We start from the raw sequence: 17,550 nt of genomic DNA on the forward strand, positions 1-17,550 counted from the left end.
AAAAAGCTATCCTGTTATCAGAATTCAAATTAATATAAAAATTAATAACCCAATCCTATAGTAACTGTGCCTCTACAAACATCTGGAAATCTTATTTATAGCAACCACCACTATCTTCAAGTAGAAAATCACTCCCATTTCACCACAAATAGTAAAGAAAAAATGTAGTTTCAACATATATAGAACAAAGTGCAATTCAGTGTCTTGAATCCTTCAGAAAACCAGTTTCTCACAAACTTCAGTGTTATTTTATATATGACTTATTCATCACAAATTTTATTAGCCAGATTTTAAACAAACTTGATTTTAAATCACCTTGAAAAAAGCTCCACGTTAAAGCTCAAATTCTCCCATAGTTATTCAGAAAATACTTGAAAAAAATAAGGGATAAGAAACTAAAAGGTAGTCTTCCTTTCCTCTAGGAAACACAGAGAATCACTTATATCTCAGCCAAATATATTTAGAATATTGGCAGTTCAAATTGGCATGATTGACACAAGTAGATAACACTCAAAACAAACCCAGGGCTAGGGAAAATTGTATCATAAGCAGTTTTGTGATCCATTTTTTTTTCTTCTGTAAAACAGGTAAGAGAATGCTCAAAGATATCACACATAGTCATTTACATACAGTATCATTTTATGGAATTTTCCAAGGTGTTAATTAAAAGTTTTAATTAATGTTAATCATCTGTCAATTTCATGGCAATCTCTGTTCAACCATATGCTTCTCTTTTACACCTGTAAGTTTTTTTAAAAAACATTACTTTAAGTTGTTTTACTTCCTTAACATGATATTTGTATTAATATTTAGGAAACAAAACTTCTGCAATCCTATACAGCAATCTTCAATAGCTCATTTATGTATTTTCTAACTTTCATAAATAAGGTATGAGTATGGAGGATTTGCATGATTATTATACTTCCAAGAGAGGACCTAAAAATCTTTACTCTTTTTAAAAATACTGTTATTCTTTTAAAGTTAAACTCATTTTATGCCCTAGAAACAATTCTGAGCCAGAAAATTAAGCATGGTATTGCATCCTAGAACAAACCCTGAAACAAAATTCCATCTCATTAAATCACTGTACAACTTTTGCTATCTTAATCTTTCTCTGGTTCATATGCTTTTACATCCCATCTTTCATTCATACGTTTTTATTAATTGAGCACTCAGAAGTACTGGGCATATGCAATGAATAGAATTTATTGCAAATATTTCTCTCCTCAGTGAGCTTACATTCTAGTTGAAGGAGGCAAGAAAACTAAGAAAATGTATAATAAATCCAAAATGGAATTAGGAGATGAAGAGAAAAATTAAGCAGGATGCTGAGAAAGGGAAGGGGGGGTGGTAAGTGAATTCTTGAGGAAGGGTGGAAATCATACTCGTGAATGGTGAATTTTGAGAAAGGGTGGCCAGGGAAGGACTCACTAAGAAAATACATTTGAATTAAGGTCTAAAGAAAAAGAGAGCCATGAAGATATCTGGAAGAAGAGTATTCTACGTAGTAGGGGGAGCAAGTGCCAAAGCCCTGGGGTGGGAAAATGTGAGGAGTGTTTAAAGAAAGCACATCAAGTGCGGATGGACCAGACTAACAAAAGAAAAGGTATTAGGCTATGAGATCCTGAAGGAGGGACAATAACAAATTGCGATGGCCTTGTAGGCACTATAATATCATGGATATTGATCCATGAGAGAAATGGAACCATCAAGGCTTTGAACAGAAGGAGAAACATGATCTGTCTACATTTTTAAATGGTCATTCTGTCTGTTAAAAATTTGCTAGAGATGGGCAATGGTGTTAACAGGAACACCAGTCAGGAGGCTACCAAAATAATCCAGATGAGAGAGGACAACTGCTTAAACTCCAGTGGTAGCTAAGGAAGTGATAAGACACAGTCAGAATTTGGATATATTTTGAAGCAGAAAATTCAAGATTCCTGAGAAACTAGGATATTAAAGAAAGAACAGCATAAGGATGGTTTCAAGGATTTCACCTGAGCAACTGGAAGAATGCAGTTGCCATAACTGAGATGGAAAAAGACCTTAAGAGAAGCCAGGTGAAAACAGGAGCTCATTTTTGTGCCTATTATATTAAATTGCCTATTAGACATTTACTGACTGATGTCAAGTAGGTAGCTGGTTTAAAGTTCAGGAGACAGCTGGTGTCCAGATATATATTTAGAAATCATCAATATACATATGACATTTAGAGTCATTAGACTGGATGAACAAAGATTTTTGTTTTGATACAAATGAGAGGAGGTCCAAGAATTAAGCCCTAGGGCACACCAAAGTTTAGAGATTACAGTGATGAAGATGGACCAAATAAAGAACAGAAAGGCAGTTGCTAGTGTGTACAAGAAAAATCAAGAAATGGAAGCCACCTGAAAAAGGTTTTATGAGGCAAATGTAAATGATAGTTTCCAATATCACTCATGGGACAAGTAAGGTGAGGACTAACAAGTGACTACTGGCATAGTAACATGGAGGCCACTGCGGACTTAAGCCAAGAGTTGTTTCAGTGATATGATGAAGGCATACAAACACCTCTGTGCTTTTAAGGAAAAAAGAAAGGGAACAACTTGGAGGGAAAAAATTTATGTAACTTTTCCAAGCAATGCTTTCAAAAGAGTATTTTTCCCCTTAAAATGGAAGAAACAAGTTGGTGGGTTGAGGGGAAAGACCTAGCAAATAGGAAAAAAAATCTGATAACACAGGATACAGAAAGGAATAGGACTGTAGGATCTTGGGCAAAGGTGGAGGAGTCAGCCTTTCCTGTGATTAGTGACTCTTTATACACGGAAAGAGGAGAAGGCAGGGGATAAGTAAATGCATGGGTGCATAGCTACGGTGCTAGAAGTTTTGAGAATCCTCTTCTTGCTCATTTAACTTTCGAGAAGAAATGGAATGTAAGATCATGAGCTGAGATTATGGATGGGAGAGGAGGCATGACAAGTGTAACAAGTGTGAGAAACAAAGGAGAAAAGTGGGCTCAACTTGCCACAGCAAGCCAGCCTCTCCTTCACCAGTGGGCCTCAGCGAATGTTACTTCTTTTCTAATGAAATGGGTTCTCCTGGGTCATCATATAGATTCTTCCCTTCTTATCATTCAGATTTTAACTCCAATGTCATCTTCTTCCCTGATCACTCCAACCAAAGCAGATCCTTAGAACTACTCTCTATCATTTTATACTATTTCTTCTTCTTTATTAATAGTTTATTTTGTCATGCTCACTAAACTGTAAGCCCCTTGAGGGCCAGGGCCTAGTTTGTTCACTGCTTTATCCTCAATGCTAAAAATAGTACATGGCACAGTAAGAACTTGATTCACCAATTAATGGACTATATTTATTGCTGAGACTATATACAAGAACACTGAAACTAGTCATAACCTGGTTTGGGACATGACTTGAACTACCTCTAACTATTTCACTGAGACAACAATTCTGTTTTTAAATTCCAACAAAAAATACTACCTGTAATGTGGACTTTACTGCTGCATTTCTTTTCATTTTCTCTATCATAGATTATTTTTGTCTCTTTAAATGTTGCTAAATATAATCTAAAGAAAATAAAGGGAATTTTCTGACATTCTGTAAAAAACTCAAGTCACATTTCCCCAGGACCATATTCAACATCTAGGTCCAACTCTTCAGCTCAGAGTACCTGGAGGAACCAGACATGAACACTTAACCAACTAATTTCTCAGGGGATCTAAATATCCTACTTATTTCTTAAGAGAAAGCTATTTCTTCGAGAGAGAGTGAGTCAACACCAGTTGTAGTAAGTGTAAATATCAATTATTTTAGAGATAGTGAATTAAGTTTATATTATTTTAAAAGTTACTTTTCCTTTAGGGCACATTACTTATTTGATTCAAATGGATGACACTAGCAAAACATTCATTTACAAAAAGCTATCCTCATCACACACATCCCTAAATGCAAGTTTAATAATTTGTATCATTTTTGTTTCATTTCAGGGCAAACATAAAGAATAACCTCCTTATGGCTCATTATGCAGCATTTTTATGAGAAGGAAGCCAATGAATTCAAGAGGACGCTGTGTGTTAATATAAGCCGTGACTAACACGCTCTCTTCATAGCCATGTCTCAAGATTGCATTTACACAAAGTGGCAGAGTTGGCTCTGCTGGTTTTGAACTGTACTTCCCCTTTTATGGAAAATATCAACAGGGATTTTTTTTTTTCATGGCTGGAGGTCTTTTCCTCATCTAAATATTAAAGTCTGATAAGTCTTTCCAACTTACTGGAGCATAATCATGCTTGCTACTTGTTAATTAGGAGCAGAGTGATAACTATTAAAAGTTGAAAGAGTTTCCTGGTGGTTGCAACAAGTTTCAACATGATCCCAAGCTTTGTCAATAACCACAGGGGAAAAAGAAAGCAAAAGGAAAATGCCTATCTAGAGTCCTTCCTTTCTCAGAGAAGGGTGAATGCTACTGCTATTATATCCCTCTCATTTGAAAGACATCTTAATACCCAAGGAGGCCAAATGGTGGACCCCGCAGTGTTCATGTTGGAGAAGACAGCCCAGTCAGAGAGCCAGGAGATCTGGGCTCTATGATCAATTTTCCTACTTATTTATGGGACTCTCAATTTCCTCCAATGGGTTTGGAGGAAGAATTAAAGATGTCCTAGTTCTAAAATTCTATTTCTACCAGCCAATTTAAAATCTTGGAGAAACTTTTGCAAAACACTCCCCTAAGCCTGGGCATTATAGTTCATCTTTTTTGCTAGGCAAATACTCAGTATTTTGATAGCTAGTATTGATATGCCACTTTTCAATGACAGAGTGTTTGAACTCTTACATACATTATCTCATTTATACCTCTGAGCAGTCTTGCAAAATACGTTGTAACTATTTCTTTCACAAGCTAGGAAAGAGAGAGAATGAGGAAGAAAAAGAGATCAAGTGACTTGCATAAAGTCAGAATGGAGGTACCACACCCAGAAATACTTGTCCCTATCACTTCACTTGAAATTATAACTCCTCAGTACAAGCCCACGTCTAGACACCAGATACTATATAGAGAACAGAAACAAGCAATAAATAGAGAAAATTATTTTTTTAAAAAATCCTCTGAGAAAAGAAAGATTACAAATGGCTCCCATGAACTCAGATAATATATCACATTACTTTGCCACATTGGGTTTTTTTTCCCCACCATTTAATTCACTGTTCTTCAGAGAAGTCAGTCTAAAATAAATTTGTCTGCAGTGGCAAATTTCCTAAAACAAATATTAAACATGGCTACTGGGATTTCTGTAGCATGTTATCAAAATAATGAGTTATAAATACTTGATTTATATACCACATACCTATTAGCAAAAAGAAAATATACACATCATCCCCTAGGCCTGAACTAAAATTTATATTTACATTAGTCAAGAAAAAGAAAAAGAAAACAAGAAGCAGAATCTTAAGAGAGTTCAAGTATAAAGGTCACAGAAGGTACTGTCAACACTCAATGGTACCGTCAGAAACTTTATTCCAAACTGTAGAACAACCAAAATGAATATAACCCAAAAGCAGACCTTGTGGGTTTTTCCCCCCAGGGGTTATAACTTGCAGGATGAGTGCCATTCCAGCTGAAAACGATAAAGTTTGAACTTTACCAAAGGTATACAGCATATAAAAAAGATCATAAACCCATCACCAAAAATAATTGTAAGTCTGGCTGCACTGCTGCTCTGCATTTCACCAAATCAAGGAATGAACAACTAACATCTATTGGAATGTTACAGTTTACAAAATGTATTCAAGTAAGTGACTCATTTTAATGCTCACAAAAATCCTATGAGTTAAACCCAATTTTACAGGTGAAGAAAGGGAAATTCAGAGAAATTAAGCCGCCTAAGACAAGAAAACACAGTCGATGGCTTTAGATTGTCTCCCTGCAAGGCTATTTCTGAAGCAGCAATACAAAACCAGGTACGGTATCTTATAGGACCAATGTGCGCATATATTTAAGCCATTAAGAACTAGAAGTAGTCTAGTAAAAAAGAATACATAGAACTTTCCTAGAGAGGCCATTTTTAGTGCCCTTCTCCACTCAATATCCAATATGTAATAAGAGCTAATTTAGGTTGGGACGCCTGGGTGGCTCAGCGGTTTAGCGCCTGCCTTTGGCCTAGGGCGTGATCCTAGCGTCCCAGGATCGAGTCCCACATTGGGCTCCCTGCATGGAGCCTGCTTCTCCCTCTGCCTATGTCTCTGCCTCTCTCTGTGTCTCTCATGAATAAATAAAATCTTAAAAAAAAAGTTAATTTAGGGATATAAAGTACAAGAAAAACAGAAGGGAGAAAGGAAGGACAAAGGGAGAAACACAGAAATAGAGGAAGGATAAATTTCCTAACTTAGCAAAATAAGTGTATTTTCTTCTCTGGACTAATGATAAGATAGTAATATGCAATTGTATAGAGTAGGTTAAAGAGTAATGTCTTAAAATTTAAACCAATAACATGTAATTGAAGTTTACATCAAAAATATTGAGATAAAGAAAACTGTTAAAATCTATTAAAACTGCTAGGATCTCATTGTACTCTCAAAGAAGTTGTCTATGTAAGGTCATGGCATTACTATGGAGGTAACAAAAATTATTAACAAAGCCAAATCAAACTTAGTTCAAATTTAAAGACACTGATAGCTATTCAAACTAATTCAAACTTTATTTTTAGGATACACGCTAATTTGAATTTTCCCCAGTAGTCAACTCACTAGGAAAATTTGTTCTATTTCTTAACCATCCTCAAGAAATGGCAATTCCCTAACTAATTTGAGTTTTGAAATTATATGCAATAAAATAGCATTCAGCTATTTTCTTTTAATCCAACATTCTTTGTTGAACCTGCTTTTGCTTGTATCAACCCTTCTAATATTATTCCTGATAACGGTGCAATCCAAGGAACTCTGAGGGTATCAAAGTGAGGAATTTGGACATGGTGTATCTAAAATCCCTCCAAAATGAAAATGATATGATTTGGTGAATAATTGTTTTATTATTAAATAAATCTCCAAAATCGGGATGCCTGAGTGGCTCAGTGGTTGAGCATCTGCCTTTGGCTCAGAGTGTGATCCTTAAGTCCTGGGATGAGTCCCACATTAGGCTCCCCACAGGAAGCCTGCTTCCCCCTTCTGCCTGTGTCTCTGCCTTTTTCTCTATGTCTCTCATGAATAAATAAAAATTTTTTAAAATCTCCAAAATGAGTCTTTTAAAATGTGTTATTATGTAAGTAGTCATGAAATTATATATATAATGTACATATATATAATGTATATATGCATACAAGTTAGTCATGAAATTATCCATGTATGTAGATATATATATAATTTCATGTCTAACTTAAACATATATGTATATAACTGTGCATGTTTCTTACTATTAATCTACAGAAATGATCTATTTGCAAGCAACTGCACCAGTCCGCAAGTGCTCAGCCCAGTCTTGAAGAGCCAAAAAATAAACTGGGATGAAGAAATTCCCTGAAATAAATTTTATTGTTATGAAAATTGAGGTAACCTCTGCCCAGTATTAAGCAGGAAAAACGATTAAATCTACATTTAAAATATTTAGGCCCTGGAAATACTGAATTATAATCTGAAAACCCAAAAAGACATATTATTTTTCCATTTGAACACCTTATCTTAGCTCAGAATTAATGGTTTTGAAAGACCACATTTTTCATAATTTGGAAAGAACAGGCACACCAATCTATAAAAATGGACACATTTTTGTACGTCTGTTATAATATATGAACACAAAAAGCCACAATACATTGTGATTATGCAAAGTATAACTTACAAGTTAATGTAACATATTTTAAACCTACTTTAAATCTTAACAGGCAAATAAGTATGGTCCTTCAGGAAACTGAACTTAAGGAACTGTGTACTCATCTCCCTGTTGCTACTATTGCTTAAAACACTTTTGGAAGCTTAATACTTTTCTAATCCTCCAATTAACAACTGACTGACCCATGAAAACAGATCTGTTAGTTGAGTGCCATAGTTTGTACTGCCCTCCACACCCATTCCCCTTTTGACTACCTGCCTATTTTATTTACCAAACTTGGCTCAAATCTATCTTCTGACAATTTTGAAATATAAAGACACTCTTCAAAGTTAGAAAATTTGCCCACTGAGGTCATCAACAGAATAATGCTGCAGGTTTGCTCTATGGCAGCTCCAATGGAGAAGCTCCTGGAATATTCTGGGCAATTTCAGTATCACTGGAAGATGTATATTGCTTGGAAAGTGACTATGCTGAATTCAGATTCAACACTCCTTTGAATAAAATTTTTGTGTTTAAAAAACTGAATCAGTTTCTAGTCATCTGATATATAAATATATCTTAATAAGTAAAAATACAAACAAAACATTTTTAGGCATTCTATTTCATCCAGACATATACACTGAGGATCAACAGCTTCTCTAAAAATGTGGGATAAAAAAATAGCCCAAATTAACATGAGGATTTTTGAGGCAGAGGAACTACTTAAACTGACAATAAAAGATGAACAAAGTGATCAACTTTAAGTAATCCTTCTGAGAGGAAATATCAAATGAAAGAAATGTAAGTAGAAATAAGGGATCCCTGGGTGGCTCAGTAGTTTAGTACCTGCCTTTGGCCCAGAGCATGATCCTGGAGTCCCAGGATCGAGTCCCACATCAGGCTCCCTGCATGGAGCCTGCTTCTCCCTCTGCCTGTGTCTCTGCCTCTCTCTACCTCTCATGAATAAATACAGTCTTTAAAAGAAAAAAGAAAGTAGAAATAATATAGCTTGTTTAAGATAGAACTCACTGAGGGGACGTCTGGGTAGCTCAGTGGTTGAGCATCTGCCTTCATTCAGCTCAGGGCATGATCCCAGAGTCCTGGGACTGAGTCCCACATCAGGCTCCCTGCATGAAGCCTGCTTCTCCTCCCTCTGCCTATGTCTCTGCCTCTCTCTCTCTGTGTCTCTCATGAATAAAATCTCTAAAAAAAGAAAAAGAAAAAGATAGAAATCACTGAGGTCCTTTCCCTTCCTGTATCTATTTAAGGGGGTACATCCTTTTATCTACCTAATACTCAATTTATCTCTCTTCATCTGACAAATTCATATTACTCCAGACAACCAAAATATCTAAATTTGGGTGAGTAGCATATCCTCTGCTGTCCTATTCTGAGGTCTGGCTACTTGTAATTCAATCCATCATATTTGAAATTACATCTAGAACCAGAAGATTCTAATCTATTGACTCTTAACATGAACACATGACTCAAACAACTATGTAAAAGTCAATGGAAAAATAGGGAATAATATATTGAGATAGGCAGAAAAGACATTAGTCAGATTTTGCATCAAGTCTATATATCCTTTATTTTTATTTTTCTTAAGATTTTATTTATGTAATAGAGAGAGTGAGACAGAGAGATCACAAGTAAGGGGCGGGGGGGGTGGGGAGGGAGAGGGAGAAGTAGTTCCAACATCGGAACCAAACCCAGAACCTCGGGATCATGGCCTGAGCCAAAGGCAGATGCTTAACCAACTGAGCCATCCAGGCACCCCAAGTTTATATACCCTTTAGATTCCCAAAGAATATGGACAGTATTGAAAGAGACATTTTATCTGGATGCAGAGTATCAAACTTGCTGAAAAGAGGGGACAAGAGAATTACAATGGGTACATTTTTTTTTTTAAGATTTTATTTATTTATTAATGAGAGACACAGAGAGAGAGGCAGAGACATAAGCGGAGGGAGACCTAGGCTCCCTGTGTGGAGCCATATGCAGAACTTCATCCCAGGACCCCGGGATCATGACCTGAGCCAAAGGCAGACGCTCAACCACTGAGCCCCCCAGGTGCCCCACCATGGGTACATTTCAAATTTTTAGTGAGATTGTTTACCTGAAATAAATTCACCAATGATGTCCAGCAAAACAGATAAGTTTCATAAGACTACAAGTAAAACAGATTACTATTAAAAGTGTCATTATCAATAAAAAAGACTAATAGTCCTTCAAAGTAAAACTACCATCTTCTATATATTCTAATTCTCAATCTGTTCCTTAATGGTTTCATGACGAAATAAAAAGTGGTCGTTTGTAAAAGCACTAGATTTGGAGGACACCAAATGAATTATACAGTTTTCAAAGTGAATATTCTGAGTTCACTAGTAGCTAACCAGAAACCAGATGACTTCAAACTATTGAAAAATCATCTGTAATGCTCACAAAGGATTTAACGATTTCAGTGAATCCTTTTACTATACTCTGCACGTAAGATTTCCATTACAGCATAACTTTTCAATAAGTTACCACCAAAAGTTTTAAATAAACTCTTTTTCCTTCACACCTGTGACACAGAGATATATTTCTAGGTTTTCTTCTTTCTATTCCAAATTAACACTTTTTAAAAAAAAACTGACATAATGAATCTGATATTCTACTGAAATTAAGCAGTAGTCATTGCCATTTTGCAAGCAAGGTGTCCAAGATAAAAAGATAAAGTGCCAACCCCTTAAATGTAATAGAGTCACTGTTGACTTTGGAACTCAGAACCTCTAGATCCTGGATATGGAGATAATTCGATGTTAATTTCTCACATATATAACAGTTTTTGCTGCTACATGGAGCACTGGCTCCTTATAACAAATACCCTACAGATCTTTTTTTTTTTTTTTTTTTTTTTTTTTTTATTTATTTATTTTTATTGGTGTTCAATTTACTAACATACAGAATAACACCCAGTGCCCGTCACCCATTCACTCCCACCCCCCGCCCTCCTCCCCTTCTACCACCCCTAGTTCGTTTCCCAGAGTTAGCAGTCTTTACGTTCTGTCTCCCTTTCTGATATTTCCCACACATTTCTTCTCCCTTCCCTTATTTTCCCTTTCACTATTATTTATATTCCCCAAATGAATGAGAACATATAATGTTTGTCCTTCTCCGACTGACTTACTTCACTCAGCATAATACCCTCCAGTTCCATCCACGTTGAAGCAAATGGTGGGTATTTGTCATTTCTAATAGCTGAGTAATATTCCATTGTATACATAAACCACATCTTCTTGATCCATTCATCTTTCGTTGGACACCGAGGCTCCTTCCACAGTTTGGCTATCGTGGCCATTGCTGCTAGAAACATCGGGGTGCAGGTGTCCCGGCGATTCATTGCATTTGTATCTTTGGGGTAAATCCCCAACAGTGCAATTGCTGGGTCGTAGGGCAGGTCTATTTTTAACTGTTTGAGGAACCTCCACACAGTTTTCCAGAGTGGCTGCACCAGTTCACAGTCCCACCAACAGTGTAAGAGGGTTCCCTTTTCTCCGCATCCTCTCCAACATTTGTTGTTTCCTGCCTTGTTAATTTTCCCCATTCTCACAGGTGTGAGGTGGTATCTCATTGTAGTTTTGATTTGTATTTCCCTGATGGCAAGTGATGCAGAGCATTTTCTCATATGCATGTTGGCCATGTCTATGTCTTCCTCTGTGAGATTTCTCTTCATGTCTTTTGCCCATTTCATGATTGGATTGTTTGTTTCTTTGGTGTTGAGTTTAATAAGTTCTTTATAGATCTTGGAAACTAGCCCTTTATCTGATATGTCATTTGCAAATATCTTCTCCCATTCTGTAGGTTGTCTTTGAGTTTTGTTGACTGTATCCTTTGCTGTGCAAAAGCTTCTTATCTTGATGAAGTCCCAATAGTTCATTTTTGCTTTTGTTTCTTTTGCCTTCGTGGATGTATCTTGCAAGAAGTTACTATGGCCGAGTTCAAAAAGGGTGTTGCCTGTGTTCTTCTCTAGGATTTTGATGGAATCTTGTCTCACATTTAGATCTTTCATCCATTTTGAGTTTATCTTTGTGTATGGTGAAAGAGAGTGGTCTAGTTTCATTCTTCTGCATGTGGATGTCCAATTTTCCCAGCACCATTTATTGAAGAGCCTACAGATCTTTAATTGCTAGTTAGGAAACATGCTTTTCCTAATCATCAAGTCTCTTTTAAATATTATATTTTTAAATACTCATTTAGGGAAACTAATGAGATAAGAAATGAGAGGATAAAGAAGGTATGTTGTTTTCAAAATTAAAAATTTCAGGACATCAGTCCAGCAGGCATAAAACAACATCAAACAAATAACTAGATAATCAAACAATAAAAGCAAACTAGAAATAATATGAAGGCTTTTTTAGAAACTATTATTGCACATATGCAATAATTACTTCCATCAAGACTTTTATTATACATTTGTTTTTATGGAATCATAATGCACAAGTGAATGCTATTGTTTAAACACATTCACCACATACCCCATAACAGAATATGATGACAATATGTATTAAGGATAATACAGAAAATGTGGCTAAATGCATTCTGTGTTATGGTTCCATAATACAGCATGCAAATGGTTCTGACTAAGCAGACACAGGAGACAGCCGTTAGTGCACACGCTGTGAATGTATATTATGAATAATGCATAAAACTTGGCTAAATCCTAATGAGTCCATTGACATCCTATGGGGTCCAAAGGAGGCTCAGATCCCAAAGCATGGCCCTGGCACATTTCTATCCACCAATCATTATAAAAAACAATACCATGAAAACAAAGGACATTAAACAACATGAATGCACTCTCATTCTGGGTAAAGCTTTTGAAATAAGCACAAAAATTAGAAGAAAGTTTGAAAGGAGAACTACAAGTCCATCTTACATCATCACCCCACTTACAGTTTTTCAAAATTATCTACTGCAATTTAAATAGGACAAAAGCTGCAGTTGAAGGTTTGATGTTATTTCTTTTCTCTGGTTTTCTTCAGGGAGCTGCTATTACAAGGAAGATCTAAGCAATCCCTAAGAAAAGTGGCCAAACTCTTAGACCATGGTGGTAGAAAGTCTTCCTGCTTTGAATGAGAAATGCTTATGAAATGAATTATAGCCAATTAAATAAGGAAATAGATATAATGTGTCTGAAAGCAGTCTTTATGGTAGAAACTCCTTAAAATTCTAGTTTTTACACAGCTTTTTAAAGAATCAAAAAGAATGCCATGAGCATATCACTTGCAGCGCATAAAAAAAAAAATCAGTATTTTTTTCCCAATAGCCATTAAATAGTCCTTGAAAGGAGAAACTATGTCTATTATCTCTCCCTAGATGGGTGTACCCCAAGATGAACACCTATACGAACATGTTCAATGTGTTCACTGAGCCAAAAATGCAGAGCTGAACAAGCTGTGTTTGAGATCCAGAAATTAAGTATGTGACAGAAGCCTGTGCACCCAAGCCTCTCCTTGGAGTAGGAGTGGGAATGCAAGGACAGCTGCTCCTTCGTGGTGCTCCCAGAGGCGGGTGGGAAATGGGCACTCTGGGAACACATCCCCAGAGAAGAGTGAAGAGGCGAGGGCTGGCCACTTGGGGAAGCGGCAGGCCAAGAAAAACCCTGCACTCTCAGAAAACACACAAGAGCCAAAGGCTGAAGTGGGAGCAGGAGGTAAAGTTCTGGGGAAGGAGTTCACAGATTTGCCTGGCTCCCTGACATTCTCCCATCCGTTCACCTGGTACAAGAACCAGGCACAGTCCAGGCAAAGGCTGCAGCTGGAAGCTGCCACAGAACCTAAAGTGTGGAAATGTAAAAATATCTCCATCACTGAATTGTAAAACCGCAGGTCATTTACCATCCACATTTGGGTTCAAATCAGTTCCCAGGCGTAGTTCTAATGGCAATTTAGCCTATATGGTGTGAAAAGAAGGCTTGCTGCAAGACCCCTTCTGCAAAATAATATTGCTATTATTTTCCCATCCCTAACTGCCAGAAGAGCCAGAAATTCTAACTCTAATAAACGTTTATGAAAAACAACCCTTCATACGCTTCTATTTAAAGTACAAATACTCCTGGGTATAGTTAAGTAAAAAAAAATAATAATGATAAATTTGTATTGCTTTCTTTTGTGAAAAGAACTAGGACAATAAGGGAGCCTAGAATGTTTGGGCTAAAGATGGAACACACTGTCAGATTAACTTTGCTTGCTTTTCCAGTTGGACTGATGCTGGCATGACCAGGGATTCTGTGGTGAGGAATTAAGACTCTCATCAGACTCTTAAAAGTTTAAAACTTTCCCAGTACCATGTTATTATGTTTGTATTTACACCTGGGTAAGCGCTGTCACTGTTGCTAGAGCATGAAGTATGAAAATCATACAGAAAAATAAAGTATCTGTTATAACCACTTCTGCTGTTTTCCCTGTTCTAAAATTTGCCTCATAGCAAGTGCAAGAGAACAAAGTTCTGTTCCCTGATATAACAATTCCATAAAGCTATTCTGCTTTTGAAAACCATTCTCCACCAGGACTTGTCCTAGCTACTCTATAAGCAACTGACAATCGCTTCACTCCCCAGTATTTCTTCACCCCTCCCAGATGCCACCAAAAGAATCACAGAAAGTCTGTCAGTAGCACTTTGTTTCTCAGCAGGACGCTGTACTGTTTGTGATATCCATTTTGATACAAACCTAAATTAGGCCTCTGGAAATAGGTAATGCATAAAAAGAAGCATTTTGTGTCACCAAATTATTATTATAGGTTACTGTTAACCCTTGGAAGATAGAGGTGAGCTCTGCAGCTCCCCACTGAGGTGACTATTTGTCATGAAATCACAGGCCCTACCTCAAAAGATGTTTCAGGTGAGCTTCCGATAAGGTAAACTATCTGGTTGACCTATAGGATTCTGATAGCTAGTTTAAGTGGGGAAGCTATGAGAAATGCCAGTTAAACAAAAGGATCAGCACAGCATGTAGAGCCAGCAGTCGGCTAGCACAAGTTTAACAGCTGACAGAGCCTAGAGATGGAGGGAAATGAAAACGAATCAGGATATTTTACTATCAGACAGATTTAAGAGCCTTTGAAAGTTCTCCCCACAATGACATGCAGAGGGGCAAAAGTTCAGAGCTACAACTATTTTTTTAAAGGTTACTTGTGATAGAACTATTAACTCGTCACGTGGAGCTAATAAATTAGAATATAATAAGTTGAATATTGAAAATGCTGAATATCTCTTCATATAGCTCAGATGGTAAATAAATTTTGTTTTCGAAATTCCTTGCATATAAATTTAAATTTCTGGTCCATAATTAAGATTCACAGAAATCTAAGAACTGACCCTAAAACTATCCCAGCATTATAATCCTAGCACCAGTTCTTGAAAACATTTGGCATTTGACCTTTTCTAATTTAACCTCTGTAATATCTGATTCTCTTATTCTTCTTTCTTCATCACATTAAAATAAGCAGCATTCACGATGTTAATAATTATAAACACAACTGAATTCGAGAATCCAATCAAAGACTACTTTCTATTAACCTGTAACCTGAAGGAACCACACAGAACATGCATGACATCTTCTTACCTTTTAGTCCAACTCAGATCACTTTCTGATTAAAAATTGTACAAGAGTCATCATGTCACACAATAATAACAGCTTTTTCTTCTTCATGCATTTTTATTCTGTGTTTTGGTAAAAATTATCACATGTGCCTGGCTTATCTCATTAAAATAAACAGACACGACTGAGTTCATATCTCTTGAGACACAGTAAACACAATGCAAAATGTAATTCCTCAAATTGGAATAACATATTTACTGAATAAATAACTGAATAATTAAAGCTTCTTCAAAGTGAGTATCACAGGCTTATGGTGAAGAGCAACAAAATTATTCTGCAACTGGTATCATGGAAAAAAATAGCTAATAAGAACAACCAAAGTTTTATAAGGAGTTTAGTCGACTATGGATACCAGCCAAATTTTGTAGCTGCACCAGAGCTTTTAGCTGAGTTGCTAAATTTGAAGGCAGGGTAAATGTTCTTCTCCCCTTTCCTAGACACAACCCATAAAATAATAGGTTCTTTTTAATGTCTAAGAATGCTGTTTAAGTCTCATTCTAGTCAGCAACAAGATCTTCAGTCTCAAAAAAGCCTAGTCAATCGCAATAAGCTACAGTATATAACATTTTAACATCAAAAGTCCTAGAGTCCCTCACTTTAGAGTGAGGCCATCATCCGATCCCAATACAATCTCACTCAAGGAATTCCGACCAGCTAATCGCTTGGCATCCTCAGGATATCCAGATATCATCTGAATTCCAGCTACTGAAATTAAATCCCCTATGTTTCCATTTCCTAAAATAATTCCTCAATTCAAATATTCAACAGCATTACATCTGGTCATAGTTAAAGCACCTCACTGTTGACAAGGCACTTTCTTGAAAGTTTCTGCAGGCTCTGTGTCACACATCATACATACCTGTGAGGTCCATTCCCAGGGAAGTTGCTTTTGCTGTAGCTTCCTCCTTAAAAATATTCCTACACCCATGCTGATTTTGTATCTGTTCAGTTCAAATTTAGATTCATTGGTACTTTTCCATAGTTACATTTCTTGCTCAGTTGATATGTCCTTTTATTTATTCTGAAGTTTTCGATGTAAGACAAACAGGAATACCACCTTCTAAAATTACTACTATCCTACCATCCTCTGATGGAACATTAGTGGGAAGCAATATTCTCCAAAGCTATGAAGCATACACTGCCCTAAATTACATTGCAGTCGCTGCCCTGAGCTCACACATTTTTGAATAGAAAGGCTCCCAGGGATCTCTCTGTACTGACTGCATTTACTGCTTTAAAATATTTTTAACCCAGACGCTGAAGTGCCAGCCTTGCAGTTCCTCATGCTAATCCCAGCTTGGGTGGCTGTTCTTAAGGGAAAGCATTCAAAACATTGTAACAGTGCATCAACTTTGACCCTTTTCACTTAAACATGAGACTCTTAAAAAAAGTTTGAATTCCAGAGGGAATCACTGAACTTTGACCTGCTTAAAATTAGTTTTGTTTTAGTGCCTTCATGGTGACTCAACAGGCCAATTTTCCAGACACTTAAGATGTTTCTGCCCCCTGAAGATTCCAGTTCAAGTCCACAGCTATGTTTGCTGGTCAGATCAGAACACTTTGTCCCAGGGTTTCAAGCAACAAATTCCCAGATCTCCATCTCTTTGCCAGATGTTGGCATTAGTTGGTATTAAACTGGATCTAAACACACACATACACACACACACACACACACACACACACCACACACCACACACAATCAGAGGGCAGGCTCTATTTTTCTTTTCTTTTTTTTTCACATACAGCCTTTTAGGAGACAAAGTTTTCCACTCAAAATTCGGTCATGGAGAAATGTTTATCAGGATTATATAAACATTACTTACTAGCATAACTCCTACAAGAATAAAACTCCTAACTTTTGGTAAGCAGTACTATGCTACATTTATAATACAAGCTTTCTGAATCTACTTTTCTTAATAGGGAACAAAAAAGCTATGGGGATTTTATGTTCCAATGTATTACAGATTTTAAATTCTTCAGTGAACAATTATATGGCAAATGAATATTATCACAATATTAAAAATTCCTTCAATGGAATTTGAAATTCCTTTTGAATTTCAAAATTCTTTTTGAAATTTCTTCAATGGAATTTCAAAAACAGTATTTGTTGT

General features: G+C 36.5%; 1 protein-coding gene across 10 annotated transcripts in view; it reads right to left on the minus strand.

Moving 5' to 3' along the window:
* Nucleotides 1–17,550, minus strand: part of SOX5 (SRY-box transcription factor 5) — a 997,462-nt gene that overhangs the window by 953,106 nt on the left and 26,806 nt on the right. For 2 of the 10 annotated variants that reach the window (XM_038577065.1, XM_038577062.1), the window contains exon 1: nucleotides 16,299–16,750. The exons of 7 other annotated variants lie outside the window; for them this stretch is intronic. The gene's annotated coding sequence lies outside the window, so the exon portion shown is untranslated. Of the gene's footprint in view, nucleotides 1–15,403; nucleotides 15,477–16,298; nucleotides 16,751–17,550 lie in introns of those variants that run through there. One more of the 10 variants, XM_038577067.1, reaches the window with a different exon arrangement.

This window comes from Canis lupus, chromosome 27 (genome assembly GCF_011100685.1).
Source record: "Canis lupus familiaris isolate Mischka breed German Shepherd chromosome 27, alternate assembly UU_Cfam_GSD_1.0, whole genome shotgun sequence".
NCBI lineage: Eukaryota > Metazoa > Chordata > Mammalia > Carnivora > Canidae > Canis > Canis lupus.